The sequence below is a fragment of the Tachypleus tridentatus genome, chromosome 5, assembly GCF_004210375.1.
Source record: "Tachypleus tridentatus isolate NWPU-2018 chromosome 5, ASM421037v1, whole genome shotgun sequence".
Taxonomy (NCBI): Eukaryota; Metazoa; Arthropoda; class Merostomata; order Xiphosura; family Limulidae; genus Tachypleus; species Tachypleus tridentatus.
The window spans coordinates 38519610-38540650 of record NC_134829.1 but is presented as its reverse complement, the minus strand read 5'-3'; the positions used below and the strand labels follow the sequence as shown (position 1 = coordinate 38540650).

The 21041-nt window shown below is 34.6% G+C and overlaps 1 long non-coding RNA gene across 1 annotated transcript; it reads left to right on the top strand.

Annotated features, from left to right (window-relative positions):
- Positions 1-1405: 1405 nt before the first annotated feature.
- Positions 1406-3785, top strand: LOC143250268 (uncharacterized). Its single transcript, XR_013028118.1, has 2 exons — positions 1406-1600; positions 3623-3785. It is a non-coding gene; the product is annotated as an uncharacterized LOC143250268 (long non-coding RNA).
- Positions 3786-21041: the final 17256 nt, after the last annotated feature.

Sequence of the window (21041 nt, the reverse complement as noted above, 5' to 3'; positions counted from 1 at the left end):
CGCGAAGCTACATAATGGATCATCTGCGCTCTGTCCACTGTGGCGAATCGAGCCATGAATTCTAGAATTGTAAGTCCGTAATTCATGTATAATTAGTATTTTCGTCTCATATAGCAACTTTATTTATGTATCTGTAATTTTTTTTTTTTTAATCGGGAGTTTTATGTACATATACCTTACATGATCAATATATTTGTATCCCGAAACCTTTATATACAAAGCTCGATTTTTTGTAAAAAACAAGAACTGTTAAATATTGATCCTATATCTTGCACAAACGAAAAAATATACAACTGCTCATTGTGTTTCAAAACAAATTATTCCTGGACTAGGTAATTATTATTTGTTATTACCACATAAAATACTTTGTAACTCATTTTTTATCTCTTTGTGTTGTTTTTTGTTTGTGTCGTAGTGTTGTAAGTAAACTTAGCCTAACATTTTCTATTGAGTATGGTTATTATTTACACGTGAAGTTTAGCACGAAATCGTCATGTCTTTGCTGTGACGTAAAATGAGTAAGGTGTATAATTTGTCTCGTGACATAACAGTACAAAGATCGCGATTTTTTTTTTATTATTTTTGTTTCGTAGCGTCCGAATTTAGGCTGATTAGATATTTACCTCTTTCTACGTTTGTTACGTAGCAGTTTTCACGCAGGGGTCATCATCAACTGATGATGACGTCAGTTGTTTCTAGGTTAATAAAGTTACTTATCATCAACTTTTGATGGGAACCTGTTGATCAAATGGTTTTTGTTGTAAATCGTGTAATTTAAAATTACCACACGATCACGACTGCAAGTTTAAAATGTACACTGAACCTTTGGACGATATTGTTTCAGGAAATAATACAAAATAAATTGATGAAATTTTATTTTTGTGTTAGCTTTAGCTTATAAAAGACCTTGTAGGTGGTAGATGTAAGATTTGTTTCCCTTACCAGCTACAGCTTATGAAAATATATTGTTAGTTGAAAGGCTAAAATTTCTTTCTTATACTAAATATAGCTTATGAGAGATATAATGTTAATTATAAAGTTAAATGATTTTTCTTGTGATAATTACAACTCATGAAATAATCTGTAATTTTTAAGAGTTAAAACGTTTTTCTTGTACTAAGTACAGCACATGAAGGAAACTATTATTTGTAGGGCTAAGATGTCTTCTTTGAATAAATTATAGTTTATGAAAGAAATTATTACTTGTAGGGATAAAATGTATTTCCTGTACTAATTACAGCTCCTGACATAACTGTTCTTGACACTATTAAGATTTCTAATCACACATTACTCTAATCTTCTCCTTTCTAAAGATCACTGTTCATCTGTTATCACATGGTTTACATACGTCAGTCTCGCGAGGTACACACGTAGCATTTCAGCCTTGACAGTTTATTATCATCCAGTTATATCAGTAGGTGGGTTTTCCAATCTATCATGCTTGAAATGAAGCGGCTAATCTAAAATCGCATGAAAAATGACACATCATTCCTTTATATGTTGGATTTGTTTTGGTAGTGTTAAGATGGATGTCTCTCAGAAAATTTTTATGACTTCGTTTGACGATATCAGCCAATCAACTTTTCTTGCTTCTAGAAACGTACGTATATCAATAAGTTTTTCATTAGAAAAATCACAGTAACTTTGTCTCTGAGTGTTCTATGAGTGTGGTACCTTGATCACATATGTGAATAAAATACTGTTTTACAACTCGTTCATCTTGAGAGCGTTCAAAGATTACATTAATGTTAGGATGTGTTGAAGTAAAACGAGAAGTAAGAATAACTAGAATCATCCACATCTGTTAATAAAACTGGTTTGATGCAGACTGAAGTGTAGCCAGTGGTTTGCAGAAACCATTTTGTTTACTCATATCTTTCAATTAGGATAGTTCCTTTACGGTTCATGAAAGAGGTTTTCTTTCACCGTAAAGATAATTAGTTTATGTGAAAAAGTAAACTGGCTTTACAGTAAACCTTATGTTCCCACACTTTGCATGATCCGCGACTTGACAGACCCTAGTGTCAATAATTAGGAGAGAGGGGACATTCTCTCTTCCCTTCAACAAAAGCAACAGATGATAAAATGAAGACCCAGAGCACCTTGTATATGATAAAACATTCCAGTTTTGTAAGGAAATACATCAAATAATTTGTATCAAAAGTCTTGACAATGTTTTCGAAAATAAAGTTCCCAAACTGTTAGCGTTTATTTCTTTAAAACAACAACAAACGAAATTACTGATGCAAAGATTCAGAAGGAAAAAAAAAAAGTGTATATAACTGTTAGTTATGGAATACATACAAGTTTGGGTAACTTTTGTAAGAAAAGTGTACATAACTGTTAGTTATGGAATACATACAAGTTTGGGTAACTTTTGTAAGAAAAGTGTATATAACTGTTAGTTATGGAATACATACAAGTTTGGGTAACTTTTGTAAGAAAAGTGTATATAACTGCTAGTTATGGAATACATACAAGTTTGGGTAACTTTTGTAAGAAAAGTGTATATAACTGCTAGTTATGGAATACATACAAGTTTGGGTAACTTTTGTAAGAAAAGTGTATATAACTGTTAGTTATGGAATACATACAAGTTTGTTAGTTATGGAAGTTTGGGTAACGTTTGTAAGAAAAGTGTATATAACTGTTATAAAAGTTTGGGTAACTTTTGTAAGAAAAGTGTACATAACTGTTAGTTATGGAATACATACAAGTTTGGGTAACGTTTGTAAGTAAAGTGTATATAACTGTTGTATGGAATACATAAGTTTGGGTAACGTTTGTAAGAAAAGTGTGTATAACTGTTAGTTATGGAATACATAAAAGTTTGGGTAACTTTGTAAGAAAAGTGTACATAACTGTTAGTTATGGAATACATAAAGTTTGGGTAACTTTGTAAGAAAAGTGTATATAACTGTTAGTTATGGAATACATACAAGTTTGGGTAACGTTTGTAAGAAAAGTGTATAACTGTTAGTTATGGAATACAGAAAAGTTTGGGTAACTTTGTAAGAAAAGTGTACATAACTGTTAGTTATGGAATACATACAAGTTTGGGTAACGTTTGTAAGAAAAGTGTATATAACTGTTAGTTATGGAATACATACAAGTTTGGGTAACGTTTGTAAGAAAAGTGTGTATAACTGTTAGTTATGGAATACATAAAAGTTTGGGTAACTTTTGTAAGAAAAGTGTACATAACTGTTAGTTATGGAATACATAAAAGTTTGGGTAACTTTTGTAAGAAAAGTGTACATAACTGTTAGTTATGGAATACATACAAGTTTGGGTAACGTTTGTAAGAAAAGTGTATATAACTGCTAGTTATGGAATACATACAAGTTTGGGTAACTTTTGTAAGAAAAGTGTACATAACTGCTAGTTATGGAATACATACAAGTTTGGGTAACTTTTGTAAGAAAAGTGTATATAACTGCTAGTTATGGAATACATACAAGTTTGGGTAACTTTTGGACAATAACTGCACCAATTGAATGTTATATAAAATAACCATACCAATATTTATATTTTCTTTATTGAATGCAACATTTAACTTACTCAAAGTACTCTCATATAGTTCGGTTAAAATACTATTTTTTGTTTATTTATAACTAAACAGAAAGCCATCTGTGTTCTGCCCACCACGGGTATCAAAATCCGTTTGCTAGGAGTGGGAATCCGCAGACACGTCGTTATGCTACTGAGGAGTGTTGAAATACCACTAAACAATAAATATTTTTTATATAATTATAAGAAATAAGAATAAAGGAAATTACAGTGTTTTTACGTGTCAATTTTCTCTGTTAAATGTAAGAGTTCGCGTTACAACTTAAGGCACGTGAGTGTTTTTCTGATTGAGAGCAAAATATAGCGATATAAGCAACAAGTTGTGTTTTCAATGACGGTTTATCTTAAATGATGAAATTTGTAGAACAGACGGTAACTACTTGCTGGGAAGACACAAGTGTGGAAGACGACGTTTTGAGAGTCTTACGCCTTTCGTCTTGAAGCTGCACGAGGGCTATCTGCGCTAGCCGTCCCTAATTTATCAGTGTAAAACTAGAGGGAAGGCAGCTAGTCATCACCACCCACCCCCAACTGTTTTTACCAACGAATAGTGGGATTGACCGTCACATTATAACGCCCCCAGGGCTGAGAGGGCGAGCATGTTTGGTGCGACGGGGATACGAACCTGCGACCCTCAGATTACGAGTCGCACGCCTTAACACACTTAGCCATGCCGGGCCTTTTTGAATAATCTTTCAGTTGCTCTGTTTTTTTATATTAATTGAATCATCAGACTTTTGTTTTAAGTTCAAACAAAAATGTTTTTTATGTTTTCTCCATTTTCTAATCCGTTTTTGAAATTTTAGTCTGTTACATTCGACTGTCCCCCGCTAGTACAGTGGTAAGTCTACGGATTTACAACACTAAAATCAGGGATTCGATTCCACTCGGTAGGCTTAGCAGATAGCCCGATCTGGCTTTGCTATAAGAAAAAACACACACCCGCATTCAACTGAAAAATGTGTTTGACAATTGTTTTATTGAAATAAAACCATTTTTCTTTAACGAGGCGCCAATTTTATGCAACAAAGTACCGAATTTTTGAAACAATGTTTTACTTCTCATCTGGAGTACGAGATACAACTACCAATCACCTACCTAATTAGATTTTCACTTTGAAACAAACAAACAAACAAACCTTAAATTGCAAACAAACAAACTTCCAAAAAAGGAAAAAAAAAAATAAAAAAGGTAGACTGTATAAAAATATTTGAGCGAGACATTGTTTTTTTCCCAAAACCTGGTGAGAAATTGACCGTATACTCGCAATTCATGTTCGCTTAATCTACCGTCTGATTCAAAACACGTACACGTACGTTCTTAAGAATTTCTGACTGAAAGTAAACTAGAGAGGACTGTCTAAAGTAGAACTGATTTGATTAAACTTAAATTATAAGTAACTTAATAAGATCGGATGTATCCTAGCGGGTGAGTTGTTACGCTGTGAAATGGGGATTCATGGTCCGTGTCCCACCTTTCATCAAAAATAAACGCGTGACTCACTTCAGGGCCGTGGTGAATTATAAGAGTAACCGTCAGATTCCATTATTCAATTACAGTACTTCAAGAGTTTGCGGTGGGTGATGATGAGGACTCTTATCTGTCATTTCAAAATTAGGGACAGCTAGTCTGATGCAAGTTTTTGTAATAACAGACTATGAAACTTTTGATTTACTGTCTGAGCGCGCTGACCGGAAGGCAAACAAGTTATTTAGTGAAACAGAATAAAAAACTACAAACTAGTTATAAAAACTGTGTGCACTCAAGTGTAAATGCATATTTAAGTTAAAAAAAACAACAAAGGGTTCATCACGTGCAAATAAACATAATGCGTGTGGGTGTTTTTCTTACAGCAAAGCCTAGTCAGGCTATGTGCTGAATTCACCGCGGGGAATCAAACCAATAATTTTAGCGTTGTCGATCCGTAGACTTACCGCTGTACTAGCAGGGGACGAATACAAGGCTCCTCACACGAAGTTTTTATAAAATAAATAAGGTAATCAGTATTTTGTCGTTTTTGTTCAAAAGTTAAAATAACAACAGCAATCATTACAGTCCCCCGATAGTACAGCGGTAAGTCTATGGATTTACAACGCTAAACTCAGGGGTTCGATTCCCCTCGGTGGACTCAGCAGATAGCCCGCTGTGGCTTTGCTATAAAAAAAAAATACAACAAACAAACAGTCATTACAAACGAAAAAGATAAACATTTAGATAAACATATTTATAAACAGTTACACGGAAAAAGAACAAAATAAGCTTCTGTAGTTAACCGTCATGAGAATTTATACCAACTGTTTAAAATTACTACCAAGAAAAAAAAAACTACGAAAAATGATCCAATTTTTAAACATTTTGACTTCTATTCTGAAAGTGTTCGTGTACAAACAGAAACTAAAACTTTGATTTAAAATACTAAGTTAAGCTTAAAGAAGCAATGTTATGTAGGTATTCACTAATATATATTTGCCATTTTCGAGACACAGTATAAATAATAATACCTTCAAAGCAACATTGTTATGACTGTAAAAATAAGTATAACAGTGATAATAACGGTAAAGAGAAGTTTGGTCTTAGGGATAATATTTCGAAATTAAATAATAGGTTAAACAATCGCCAATTGATGAATATATTTTTAAAAAGGCATTTAGGATGTTTATATTTGTACACCACGATCCCGTACCTTGAAAATAAAATACTGCATACAGTTTTAAAAACGCATCCGAACTCCACTCGAGAACATGCTCGATCATATAACTGTGCGACACAAATTTTGTTCTTGGATAGTATGCGTTATTTCTTAATTGTTTATGTTCTAAAAGTACAGAAAATGGCCATTATTCCCTCCAAACATTGTTTTTGTGACCTGCATAATGAAATTTAGAAATTAACCTATTTTCTATGTAAAAACGGACAAATTTGCACATTTTCATTTACATAAGGCCTGAATAAAACAACATATGAATCAAGATTTACATGTATTTATACCAAATTTATACAAAAATGTTTAGAAGTGAGTAGTTTTTCGAGATTTGCGACTGTAGTGTAAATCACTTTCACGTATCAGCCCCCAAATATAGTCTCTCATGATGTTTTTGTTATACGCTTCCAGGTCACAAAATCAAAGTTTGAAGAGAAAAAATAGTTTTTTTTTCCATTTACTTTAGACATAAGCAATTGGGAAATAATAATTTCTGTCTATGAACAAGAAAAAGTAAAAACATTGTTATATTGTGTAATTTATTTATAATCAGTTTAGTCTTTCCCTTCGTCTTTGGCAAGACTAGAGAGGCTTTATGTTTAGCTAAATTTCCGTTAGGTACTGTAGAAAATGTGTCTTTTTTTACAGCAAAGCCTCATCGAGCTATCTACTGTGTCCACTGTGTCCACTCGAACCCCTGATTTTAACATTGTTAATCCGTGGACATACCTCTGTTCCAGGGTAGAATAAGTATAGAAAGATTCTAGTTGGCTCAGCGGTATGTCTGTGGACTTACAACGTTAAAAACCGGGTTTCGATGCCCATGGTGGGCAGAGCACAGATAGCCCCTTGTGTATCTTTGTGCTTAATTCAAAACAACAACAACAACGTCTTCTTCTGGGAAATTTCACATTCAGGTTTAACATTTTTATTATGAGTCAAGAATTCTATCCAGGAATGGCAATTGATGGTTATGTTTGTGGTCTACAGTGATTGTAATATTAGGATATCTACTGAGTACTTTAAAGTCTTTGGCAGGTTAGGTTTTTCTGAAAATTACAAAAGCACCACAGATATATGTTTTTTAATGTAGTGGTTTAAACTTAGAAAAACGTTTTTCAAACGAACATTTTTTTAGTGGCGTAGGAACAAATTAAGAAACTAGTCTAGATCCTACAGCAGCATCATCAACTTCATCATAAATACCATTGTCAAAAACAAAATGGGATTATTTGGCGACAAAACTCACGAATTTCTGAATCACACGTTTAAGACATCTCCTTTCATTATTATTATTTTGATACGAAAGTTCAGCTCATAAATTAGTGGCGGCATCTTATAGAATATTGGTGTAAGGGAATCTATATCAAACTAACACAATGCATTCCATTAGTAAAATTGTAATTCGTTATTTCTTGAGAGAACTCAAAACTATTTTTGATAGCTTATTCATTTGTGATTAGTTGTTCTGACAAACTGATAAAAGCTTTCTATTAATGTGACTGTTTATTCCTGTGCCAGGTAACATCAGATGGCCATCTTTATTAGGTTTGGGAATAAAAAACAACTGGTTTTACTTGATAATATTCTTTATAATTCAATAAATTATTATTTTTGTTATAAATATGTTTCTGATGTATTCTCTAATTTAAATCGATTTTAGATAAATTAAAATGGCACTTGTTATATATATACAATTAAAAATAGTAAGCTACCTAAACAAGTAGAGTCTTTTCACAGTGGGTCCAGTCGTTAATGAATTGTTTTAACACGTTGTACTCCCTTTATTTGGTTTATAGTTCGATCTTTATGTAGTTTCACCGACGTATTATTGTCATTTAGGATATATTTAACTTATGACCATTTTATTTAAGATAACCATACTCTTTCATTTATCGAACTTATTGAACACCTTATTTTCCTTATTATTTAATCGTTTGAGGTTCTTCTTTGTTTTTGTTATTAGGTTTTACACCAGAAGTGTACTCATTAAAAGATTTAGCTTGATTTTTTAAGCATTAACCTGTAGAATGGGCTATCTGTACTGCCCATCAGGGGTATCGAAACTCAGTTTTAGAGTAGTAGGTCTACAGACTTCCCGCTGAGCCACTGGGGTCTGTCAGTAAAAGTTATTAAATCAACGTCATCTACTTGAGTTCTTATGTTGTTTAAGAATGCATTGCTTATTTTCAAATAGGTTGTTTAAACAGTTGCTATAACAAATGTTTAAGATTCATTAAGTAACTTTCATATTTAAGCCTTTTTGGTGCAGTTGCAAATTGTAAACCACACAAAACTTTAAAACCCTAAGCATCTGTTACAAAAATTAGATAATAGCTTCCGCTTTTACTTGACAGGGGGTGTTATCAACAGGAATCAACAGAAACACCAAAGTAAACACAACCCGTTTGCAAACATCCGAAGCACATATTCCTATGAAACTGGCACCTGCATCATACGTTGCAGATTAGCTTCCTATGTTATTAACGGCACGATCACAAAGCTAGCCTCCTGGACTGCTGTCAGAAACAGGCAGATCGTGCCTTCTATCCCTCACCACTCCCCCTTCGGTAGCTCTCTGGCTTTTAACGCTAAGGTTTTACGTTTGTTGCGTCCTGCGGCGTTTCGGCACATATAAGTAAGACAGAAGCCGTGGCCCTAATGAGATAGCTTCGCAGATCTTTAAAAATTCTTTTTCATTTGTTTTCGAATGGTTTTTTGACACCTACAACTGCTCTGCACAACACGACAGGCGGAAATATTTTGTGTTGTTAACAATCGCTTTTATTTTAAAAGGCCCTGCGATGACAATGAAAAGACCGTTCTCTTCTTTTCAAAATAATTATATTCACCGTACAAGATATTACGTCATCATTTGATGAAATCATCACTTTGTTTCGTAAAGTCGGAGAAATTGTAATGAACAGTAAACAGCAAGAATATTTGGAAACCCGTACAAAGTTTCAGTCGGTAGTACAGATCTTGTATGATATCATATGACATAATGGTAAATACAGTTATCGCAGAACAAAGTGTGGTTAGATAAATAGTGATTCATTTTCTGTATAAACAGTGAAATGGAATCTTATTTGTTACGTAGAAAACATAATAACTATTGATATTTTTCTCGTCGTAATGTTTGTTAAATATGTAGAAAATACACTTTGTATAGTCAGCTGCATATTTCGTATGGCAAAGGCCTTGACAGCGACATCTGCGCAAGACAGATCTTGAAATTATGGTTACTTTGGTTACGGTAATACAGATGACATAGTAGGTGTAACATTATTTGATCCATGCATTCTTTAAAGACAATAGCGTGTACGTCCGTGTATCTGTTTGTCTTTAAACTAGAAATTGTAAAACAGAGATTGCTTTTGTTAATTGCGCATTTTCTGTTGTTATTTCGTATAATTTCGAGAGTATTTCCAACTCAATTTTTATAAAGGCAAAAACGAAATTAAATTTAAAATTTCAGCTACTTATAAATTTTAGATAAGCTAATGTACTGGTCAGAGACTGTGTACTTTGAAAGGAGGTTAAGAATAATAGACGGTGTATCCCCACAGCAATATAGGTCCTATTTTTCAGTCCCCTCTATAACCTAGGGTACATTTATATATCCCACATTATAGCCTGTATCATGGAGGTTTTCTTAATTTGTGCAACGACTGTGGTATGATTTTTGGTTGGGTTTGCTTACGTTCATTTGGACACCACTTATCACGGGTTTGATTTTGCTGTTTTTAACGCAGTCCTTTCTTTTCATTTTAATTTGTTTGACTGTTGAGCATGTACACAGAAAGAGACACAACAACTAGAATAATCCTATAAAATTGAATTTGCATCTATGATTGATATTACAATCTATGCAGGCATCTTAAATTAAAATGACTATCTGACCACGTGATTTTATAAAAAGCGTTTAATTAAATAATAGTAACATTAATTCATGAATACAAGTAATTGGAATATCTTTGGTTAACTTTGTTTGTTTGGTTTGGAATTTCGCCCAAAGCTACACGAGGGCTCTCTGCACTAGTCATCCCTAATTTAGCAGGGTAAAGCTAGAGGAAAGACAGATAGCCATCACCATCCACCGCTAACTCTTGGGCTACTCCTTTACCAACAAATAGTGGGATTGACTGTCACATTATAAGGCACTAACGACTAAAAGGGCAAACATACTTGGTGGAACGGAAATTCGAATTCGCAAACCTTCAGTTTGCGAGTCGAGCGCCCTAACCACCTGGCCATGCCGGGCCTCTTTGTTTACGTTTATCTGCACTTTCTTTTCACGTTTGAGTCTCAGACGTGTGGGAATAATTCTTTGATCACAATTCTTTCAAGGACTCGGTTCTTATTTTTACATCTCGTGCAAATGTGTGTAAAAGAAACTGACACGCCTGTCCTCATAATACGAATAAATAGTACTTCAGTATAGTATCAGAGAACTACCCTAAATAACAATTCGAAAATAATATGCGTGTTTGTATGCTTCTATAGCAAAGCCATATTGGGCTATCTGCTGAATCCATTTAGGGGAATCAAACCCCTGATTTTAGCGTTGTAAATCCGAAAACTTACCCCTGTACCAAAGGGGGACATCGAAAATTATAACTTGGTTTATAACAACGTTACGAAGTTCAGTTGTTTCAGGCTTCGGTTTGTGATAATTAAAAAAACAAACAAACTGAAGCACAAATGTTACTCTTTAAAGTATATAAGAATATGAAAAAACTGGAGACCATTTTAACAGTTATTAGTTATTCGCAGTTTAATTTGTTTCGAAATTTTCTGTATATTTTGAATTGAGTATAGATATTGTTTGTATTTAAAGTATAGGGGATATGAATGCTCATCATGGTTTATGAATAAGATTCTCTTTCAGTCGAAAAGAAAAGATTAGGCTGGTACATATAGGGACATTCCACAATTGAATAAGGCTTTGAAAATAGAATATTTGATGTAGTTTTATGATAAGAGTTATAAGCTTTATGCTATAAGAGCAGTAATCAAACCCTATTATTCTAACATAAATGAGTAACCCACTATTTAGTGGTAGGTAATATTTAGAGTCTGCCTTCTTTCCATTCAGTTCAGAAGTAGGGACAGCAGCCCACATAGCCCTTGTGTAGCATTCCGCGAATATTCGACAAAACAAACCAGGAATGTCTCGCACAGATAGCCCTTGTAAAGCTGTAGCGAATGTTCGAAACAAACAAATCATTTAGGAGATAGAGACAGCCAAGACTGGCAATTGAATGAGGCGTGAAATAGCTACGTTATAGATTGCAGATGGGCAGTGGTGCACTTATAAAATTATACTAAAGTTTAATAGATAAATAAATTTTGAACTATTTATCAAATGTAATTTGCAGAGTAATAAAAGTTAAGTTTTATGATTATTTCGTCTTATTTCGAGTTAGAATTTTTTACAGTTAAGGTTTCATACAGTACAAAAAGTTTAAAACAGTTTTCTGTTCAAATTAATGATATTTCGTTACAATAACTCTTAGCAGAAACTTTCATTATAATTCTTTATTAATAATGATGAAAAATGTTATGTTATTTTTGTTTGCTAAATTAAAAGTGATGCACCGTTGTATACGTAGGTATAACCCTATGTAAAATTTACATACCATTTTTCTAAAAGATAAAGTCTAATTTTGAATAGACTTCTAACGAGAATTATTGAAAGAGCCACGTGGGTCTAAATTCTTGGAAGGACCAGTCTGTTTTTGAATCATTAAAAGTAGAGTTTAATGAAACTAAAGTGATTTTTCCAAATTCCCTTTTATATGATAAATGAAGTTACACTAAATTTAGCGTTTGTTTTGTATTTAAGCACAAAGATGCACAAAGGGCTATCTGTGCGCTGCCCACCATGCGTATTGAAACCCGCTTTCTCACAGTATAAGTCCGCAGACATACCGCTGTGCCACTAGCAAGGGCTAAACGTAATGAACATTGTTTTTTGAGAAAAAGAAAATTATTTTGGAAATAATACAACACATTTCTTTAAATTACATGAAACATTTTTCATTTAGCTGTGGATGTGTTTGATGTTCGAAAAAAAAAATTATACCAGGGGTATATTTTCCTTTTATATGAACGCTTCCTTGCCTTGTTCTAGTATTGAAGTTGAATGAAAAAAAGTTCATACACTGAAGTCCAATACATGTAAAAAAGAACAGGAAACAATTTATATTGAAAAACAGCAGTGTGGGCAAGTTGACATGGTTCACTTAACATATGTGAGAGATAGGATCCCTGCTTTTAATGAACCGTCTATCTATGAAACTGAACTTATGTATACCTTTGTTTCTTTCTTGGATGTTAAATAACTCTCTTCTCAGATTAATCAATTTAGAATAAACGTCATCAGGAAATTCTCAACCCGGTGGGCTTTTTAAGGGTCTGAGGTTCGAAGCCACCTGGCTGTTACTTCCGCTAGTCTATCACCATCAACTGGTTAGTACTACGGCATGAGCTACCTACCTTCAGAGGATTCCTTTTGTTACCGCACATGTCTCTTACAGCTGCCGCAAGGGGCGCGCGTGATGCAGGTGTTTGTACAGTTAGCCAGAACTACGTATATGTGCGTGTGTGAAGTCTCACTTATACGAAGGTGACGTACATACCTAATCAGTGCACGACCACATGCCCGAGAGGAGCAGCTTCTGTGCTTTAAAGATGGACGGTTAACAATCAAAGGACTTTTCATTAGAAGCTCTTGAAGTAAAAGGTGCGATAGTGTACTGTACTAACAGAACTTCGGAAGTCACGTGACATGAATCAAAAAACTACTAAATGTTTTTAAACCTAAAGTGGGTTTATAAGGTTTAAACACTCCGTCAGTAAGCGGCTGAGTTACCTAGGTAATCTGTGATGGTGGGTGCCAGCTAAAGCAGCACGTGGTCAGTTGTTTCTCTGTAGAATTATTTGCCCAAATTGAAATTAGATGGACTTTGTGCTTCTACCCTTCTCATTAACTTACCCCGAACACTACCTGTACATGGCTCTCTCCAGAGGAGGCGTACAATGTGAGTTGATATTTGTATATTTCTTAGTTACAGGTGTTGTATAATCTATTATAAAAACAAGTAATCAAATTACTTTAATCATCATCAAACAAAACGTGTTGTTTTTATATTTGAACGTTGTGTTCTTACTTGATAGAACAGGCATTTGTGATTACACGCTTATGTATTACACAAATAATCAAAATATGTCTACACTTTCGCAAGTATATGTTCAAAAATACAAGTGTAAAAACGTGACTGAATAAACGGGGCCTGGCTTGGCCTAGCGCGTTAAGGCGTGCGCTTCGTAATCTGAGGGTCACGGGTTCACGCCCGAATCGCGCCAAACATGCTCGCCCTCCCAGCCGTGGGGGCGTTATAATGTGACGGTCAATCCCACTTTTTGCTGGTAAAAGAGTAGCCCAAGAGTTGGCGGTGGGTGGTGATGACTAGCTGCCTTCCCTCTAGTCTTACACTGCTAAATTAGGGACGGCTAGCACAGATAGCCCTCGAGTAGCTTTGTGCGAAATTCCAAAACAAACAAACAAACAAGACTGAATATACACTACAGTTACCTACAACTGTTATTTCTAATAGCAAAATATTTTTTGCTGCTCAGTCTTAGGTTTTTATTTCACCCAAATTATTGAAAGAGTGATGAGATATAATAACAAATTTTATTAATTTTTTAAATGTGTTTTCGAAAAAAATATATATATACGTTTTTAATCTTTTCGTTTAAAATTATCAAGAAAGGTAGCAAACAAATAACAATGAAACTAACAGTTTTACAAAAACTTTATGTCTGTTACTCATGAGCAAAGAAATCTAGAACAGTTTAACCTCCTAGTCGTCTCTAAACTTTCGTTTATTTCTATGAACAAAGACACAAACATTTGTTTCACTAGCCACCTAGTGGCTTAGCAGTAATGTTTACGGATTTACAAAGATAAAATTCTGGTTTGTTTCTCAGGGATGAACGGAACACAGATAGTCTATCTCTAGCTTTGCGCTAAAACACCCATATAATCAAACTAGCTACTAACTCTGTATAGTCTAGTGTTCAGTTATCAAATTAACGGTAACATAATGGGAAAAGCCAAATTGCATGGCTATGTCTTTAAGAGTTACTTAAAAGTTTGAAATAACATATCAGCATACTAATTGATTGCTTGTCTAGAATTAGGCACGAAGCTACACAGTGGGCCATCTGGTATCGAAACCCTCTTTTTAGCGGTATGAATCCGCAGACATACCGCTTTGCCACTGAGGGGCGTTCTAGTTGATGTTTAAGACGATTGATCCCTTTGTTTATATCTTTAGGATATTTTAGGGTTGAGTAACATGTTATTGGTACATGGAGTCCGAAAAGGCTGGAACCAGTTTTGGACATTGCAAAGCATATTCGCGTCATTGTAAATTTTTCTAGCAACTGACTAACAGTGATGTTTCTCTCTTTGGATAGGATGCAATATATTTGGCATCAACCTTTTCTGCTACACAACAGAATGAACTCGACTTTATCGAAGTTATCAACCTTCTCTGCTACACAACAGAATGAACTAGACATTCTCAAAGTTACCAACCTTCTCTGCTACACAACAGAATGAACTAGACTTTATCAAAGTTACCAACCTTCTCTGCTACACAACAGAATGAACTAGACTTTATCAAAGTTACCAACCTCCTCTGCTTTTCAACAGAATGAACTAGACTTTATCAAAGTTACCAACCTCCTCTGCTATACAACAGAATGAACTAAACATTCTCAAAGTTACTAACCTTCTCTGCTACACAACAGAATGAACTAGACTTTCTCAAAGTAACCAACCTCCTCTGCTATACAACAGAATGAACTAAACATTCTCAAAGTTACTAACCTTCTCTGCTACACAACAGAATGAACTAGACTTTATCAAAGTTACCAACCTCCTCTGCTATACAACAGAATGAACTAGACTTTATCAAAGTTACCAACCTTCTCTGCTACACAACAGAATGAACTAGACATTCTCAAAGTTACCAACCTTCTCTGCTACACAACAGAATGAACTAGACTTTATCAAAGTTACCAACCTTCTCTGCTACACAACAGAATGAACTAGACTTTATCAACGTTACCAACCTCCTCTGCTATACAACAGAATGAACTAGACTTTATCAAAGTTACCAACCTTCTCTGCTACACAACAGAATGAACTAGACTTTATCAAAGTTACCAACCTCCTCTGCTATACAACAGAATGAACTAGACTTTATCAAAGTTACCAACCTCCTCTGCTATACAACAGAATGAACTAAACATTCTCAAAGTTACTAACCTTCTCTGCTACACAACAGAATGAACTAGACTTTATCAAAGTTACCAACCTCCTCTGCTATACAACAGAATGAACTAGACTTTATCAAAGTTACCAACCTTCTCTGCTACACAACAGAATGAACTAGACATTCTCAAAGTTACCAACCTTCTCTGCTACACAACAGAATGAACTAGACTTTATCAAAGTTACCAACCTTCTCTGCTACACAACAGAATGAACTAGACTTTATCAAAGTTACCAACCTCCTCTGCTATACAACAGAATGAACTAGACTTTATCAAAGTTACCAACCTCCTCTGCTATACAACAGAATGAACTAAACATTCTCAAAGTTACTAACCTTCTCTGCTACACAACAGAATGAACTAGACTTTCTCAAAGTAACCAACCTCCTCTGCTATACAACAGAATGAACTAGACATTCTCAAAGTTACCAACCTTTTCTGCTACACAACAGAATGAACTAGACTTTATCAAAGTTACCAACCTCCTCTGCTATACAACAGAATGAACTAGACTTTATCAAAGTTACCAACCTCCTCTGCTATACAACAGAATGAACTAGACTTTATCAAAGTTACCAACCTTCTCTGCTACACAACAGAATGAACTAGACTTTATCAAAGTTACCAACCTCCTCTGCTATACAACAGAATGAACTAGACTTTATCAAAGTTACCAACCTCCTCTGCTATACAACAGAATGAACTAAACATTCTCAAAGTTACTAACCTTCTCTGCTACACAACAGAATGAACTAGACTTTCTCAAAGTAACCAACCTCCTCTGCTATACAACAGAATGAACTAGACTTTATCAAAGTTACTAACCTTCTCTGCTACACAACAGAATGAACTAGACTTTATCAAAGTTACCAACCTCCTCTGCTATACAACAGAATGAACTAGACTTTATCAAAGTTACCAACCTCCTCTGCTATACAACAGAATGAACTAAACATTCTCAAAGTTACTAACCTTCTCTGCTACACAACAGAATGAACTAGACTTTCTCAAAGTAACCAACCTCCTCTGCTATACAACAGAATGAACTAAACATTCTCAAAGTTACTAACCTTCTCTGCTACACAACAGAATGAACTAGACTTTATCAAAGTAACCAACCTCCTCTGCTATACAACAGAATGAACTAAGCATTCTCAAAGTTACTAACCTTCTCTGCTACACAACAGAATGAACTAGACTTTATCAAAGTTACCAACCTTCTCTACTACACAACAGAATGAACTAGACATTTTCAAAGTTACCAACCTTCTCTGCTACACAACAGAATGAACTCGACTTTATCAAAGTAACCAACCTCCTCTGCTATACAACAGAATGAAGTAAACATTCTCAAAGTTACTAACCTTCTCTGCTACACAACAGAATGAACTAAACATTCTCAAAGTTACTAACCTTCTCTGCTACACAACAGAATGAACTAGACTTTATCAAAGTTACCAACCTCCTCTGCTACACAACAGAATGAACTAGACTTTCTCAAAGTAACCAACCTCCTCTGCTATACAACAGAATGAACTAAACATTCTCAAAGTTACTAACCTTCTCTGCTACACAACAGAATGAACTAAACATTCTCAAAGTTACTAACCTTCTCTGCTACACAACAGAATGAACTAGACTTTATCAAAGTTACCAACCTCCTCTGCTATACAACAGAATGAACTAGACTTTATCAAAGTTACCAACCTCCTCTGCTACACAACAGAATGAACTAGACTTTCTCAAAGTAACCAACCTCCTCTGCTATACAACAGAATGAACTAAACATTCTCAAAGTTACTAACCTTCTCTGCTACACAACAGAATGAACTAGACTTTATCAAATTTACCAACCTTCTCTGCTACACAACAGAATGAACTAGACTTTATCAAAGTTACCAACCTCCTCTGCTACACAACAGAATGAACTAGACTTTCTCAAAGTAACCAACCTCCTCTGCTATACAACAGAATGAACTAAACATTCTCAAAGTTACTAACCTTCTCTGCTACACAACAGAATGAACTAGACTTTCTCAAAGTAACCAACCTCCTCTGCTATACAACAGAATGAACTAAACATTCTCAAAGTTACTAACCTTCTCTGCTACACAACAGAATGAACTAGACTTTATCAAAGTAACCAACCTCCTCTGCTATACAACAGAATGAACTAAGCATTCTCAAAGTTACTAACCTTCTCTGCTACACAACAGAATGAACTAGACTTTATCAAAGTTACCAACCTTCTCTACTACACAACAGAATGAACTAGACATTTTCAAAGTTACCAACCTTCTCTGCTACACAACAGAATGAACTCGACTTTATCAAAGTAACCAACCTCCTCTGCTATACAACAGAATGAAGTAAACATTCTCAAAGTTACTAACCTTCTCTGCTACACAACAGAATGAACTAAACATTCTCAAAGTTACTAACCTTCTCTGCTACACAACAGAATGAACTAGACTTTATCAAAGTTACCAACCTCCTCTGCTATACAACAGAATGAACTAGACTTTATCAAAGTTACCAACCTCCTCTGCTACACAACAGAATGAACTAGACTTTCTCAAAGTAACCAACCTCCTCTGCTATACAACAGAATGAACTAGACTTTATCAAAGTTACCAACCTCCTCTGCTATACAACAGAATGAACTAGACTTTATCAAAGTTACCAACCTCCTCTGCTACACAACAGAATGAACTAGACTTTCTCAAAGTTACCAACCTTCTCTGCTACACAACAGAATGAACTAGACTTTATCAAAGTTACCAACCTCCTCTGCTATACAACAGAATGAACTAGACTTTATCAAAGTTACCAACCTCCTCTGCTACACAACAGAATGAACTAGACTTTCTCAAAGTAACCAACCTCCTCTGCTATACAACAGAATGAACTAAACATTCTCAAAGTTACTAACCTTCTCTGCTACACAACAGAATGAACTAGACTTTCTCAAAGTAACCAACCTCCTCTGCTATACAACAGAATGAACTAGACATTCTCAAAGTTACCAACCTTCTCTGCTACACAACAGAATGAACTCGACTTTATCAAAGTTACCAACCTTCTCTGCTACACAACAGAATGAACTAGACATTATCAAAGTTACCAACCTTCTCTGCTACACAACAGAATGAACTCGACTTTATCAAAGTTACCAACCTTCTCTGCTACACAACAGAATGAACTAGACTTTATCAAAGTTACCAACCTTCTCTGTTACACAACAGAATGAACTAGACTTTATCAAAGTTACCAACCTTCTCTGCTACACAACAGAATGAACTAGACTTTATCAAAGTTACCAACCTCCTCTGCTACACAACAGAATGAACTAGACTTTATCAAAGTTACCAACCTCCTCTGTTACACAACAGAATGAACTCGACTTTATCAAAGTTACCAACCTTCTCTGCTACACAACAGAATGAACTAGACTTTATCAAAGTTACCAACCTTCTCTGTTACACAACAGAATGAACTAGACTTTATCAAAGTTACTAACCTCCTCTGCTACACAACAGAATGAACTAAACATTCTCAAAGTTACTAACCTTCTCTGCTACACAACAGAATCAACTCGACTTTCTCTAAGTTTGACTGTGCTACAGTCAGTACCGCACCTAAGTTAAGAAAAGTTGCAAAAATCCTATGATTCTGGACTCTTCGGTCATCTTGTATACTCGGTAATACAAACACCAGCGTGTTTCCTACGGTAGCAAACTCTTAACCATTATTAATATTTGAGTGTTTGTAATATATTAACATTGAATATACTTGCCGGATCTGAAACCTGAGGTGTTTAATCTGATTTCAGCATGCTATAAGATATTTAATATAATAGGTGCTTTGACGTAGGAACGATTCTTCCTTACGTGAAACGTTAAACATTAACATTTGTGTTTTGAATTCACGACACTTTTTGAAAAACAAAGTCGAACATTTTTTTCTACTGGGTTATTTTTAATATTTAATTAATAAACTGTAAATTAGATTAGTCTGTTTTCATTATAATTTCATATAATCCCTGAAAGTTTGATTTCAAATAAATAGATAGTTTTCCTTTGACAATAAAAAATATATGTTATTAGGAAATGTTACTTATACACTCGGATACAAACCCGACTAATGAAGTAAGATTACTTGTAATTTTATCATTTTGTTCACAGTAGCACAGCGATAACTGTGAAGATTTACAACTCTAGAATCCGAGTTTAGATACCTGTGGTGGACGATAGCTCACGCTATGGCTTTACACTTAACTACAAACAAATTTTTATCGCCTAGTTTTTATTATTGTTCACTGTTGCTGGTACTGTTTTTAAAAAAACTATCGGTGAATTTAACATACTAAAGAAATGCCTATCTAATCTTCTTACACAAATCGCTCATGTATATAAGGTATTTTATTTTTGAAATTACGATTTATATAAAACTAATGGCCTTCGATGTAAGTCAAATAATGATTTAAATTTTCTTTTATAACAAATTCCAAATTTTGATCTAATTCTAGATGATAAAATACCGGGTTTATAATTATCTGTTATATTTAGTGTGTGTGTTTTTTTTCTTATGAAAAATCCACATCAGGCTTCCTGCTATGTCCACTGAGGTAAATCGAACCCCTGATTTTAGCGTTGTAAATCCGAAGGCTTACCGCTGTCCCACCGGGAAACTGTTCTATTTTACTGTTTGTTTGTTTGAATTTTATTTAATACGTAATTGGTTGACTTTGGATGCTATTGAACAGATAATTGGTTTATCTCGGATATTATTTAACAATTTAATTTCGGGTGTTATTTAAAAGTTACTTTGTCATTTTGGATTCCGTGGGAAATCAGTGTAAGATTATATACACTTATGACAATATAACTTGGGGTTAGGTTCCCCGAGTTAAACAGCGACATAGTAACCTTGGATTTTTTTTAAAGAACTAAATGTTGTTTTAAAAAAAAATAATGTTTAAATGGTTGTCTTTGAGCATTAATGATTGTTTGTTAATTGTGGGTGTTATTTTAAACGTTAGTTGGTTGTTTGGGACTTTAGTTAACAGCTAACTGGTTGATTATAAACGTTATTTAATCGCTGGATGATGGATTTTAGATACGGTTTAACATTTATTTGGTTGATCTGTGTGTGTCTCTTTTCTTACAGCATGGCCACATCGGGTTATCTGCTAAGTCCGCCGAGGGGAATAGAGCCCATGATTTTAGCATTGTAAATCCGTAAACTTACTACTGTATCATAGGGGGACATTTCTTATGTTGTTGCTGTTTGAATTAAGCACAAAGCTACACAATGGGCTATCTGTGCTCTGCCCACCACGGGTATCGAAACCCAATTTTTAGCGTTGTAAGTCCGCAGACATACCGCTGAGCCACTAGGTGGCGACAATTCTTAT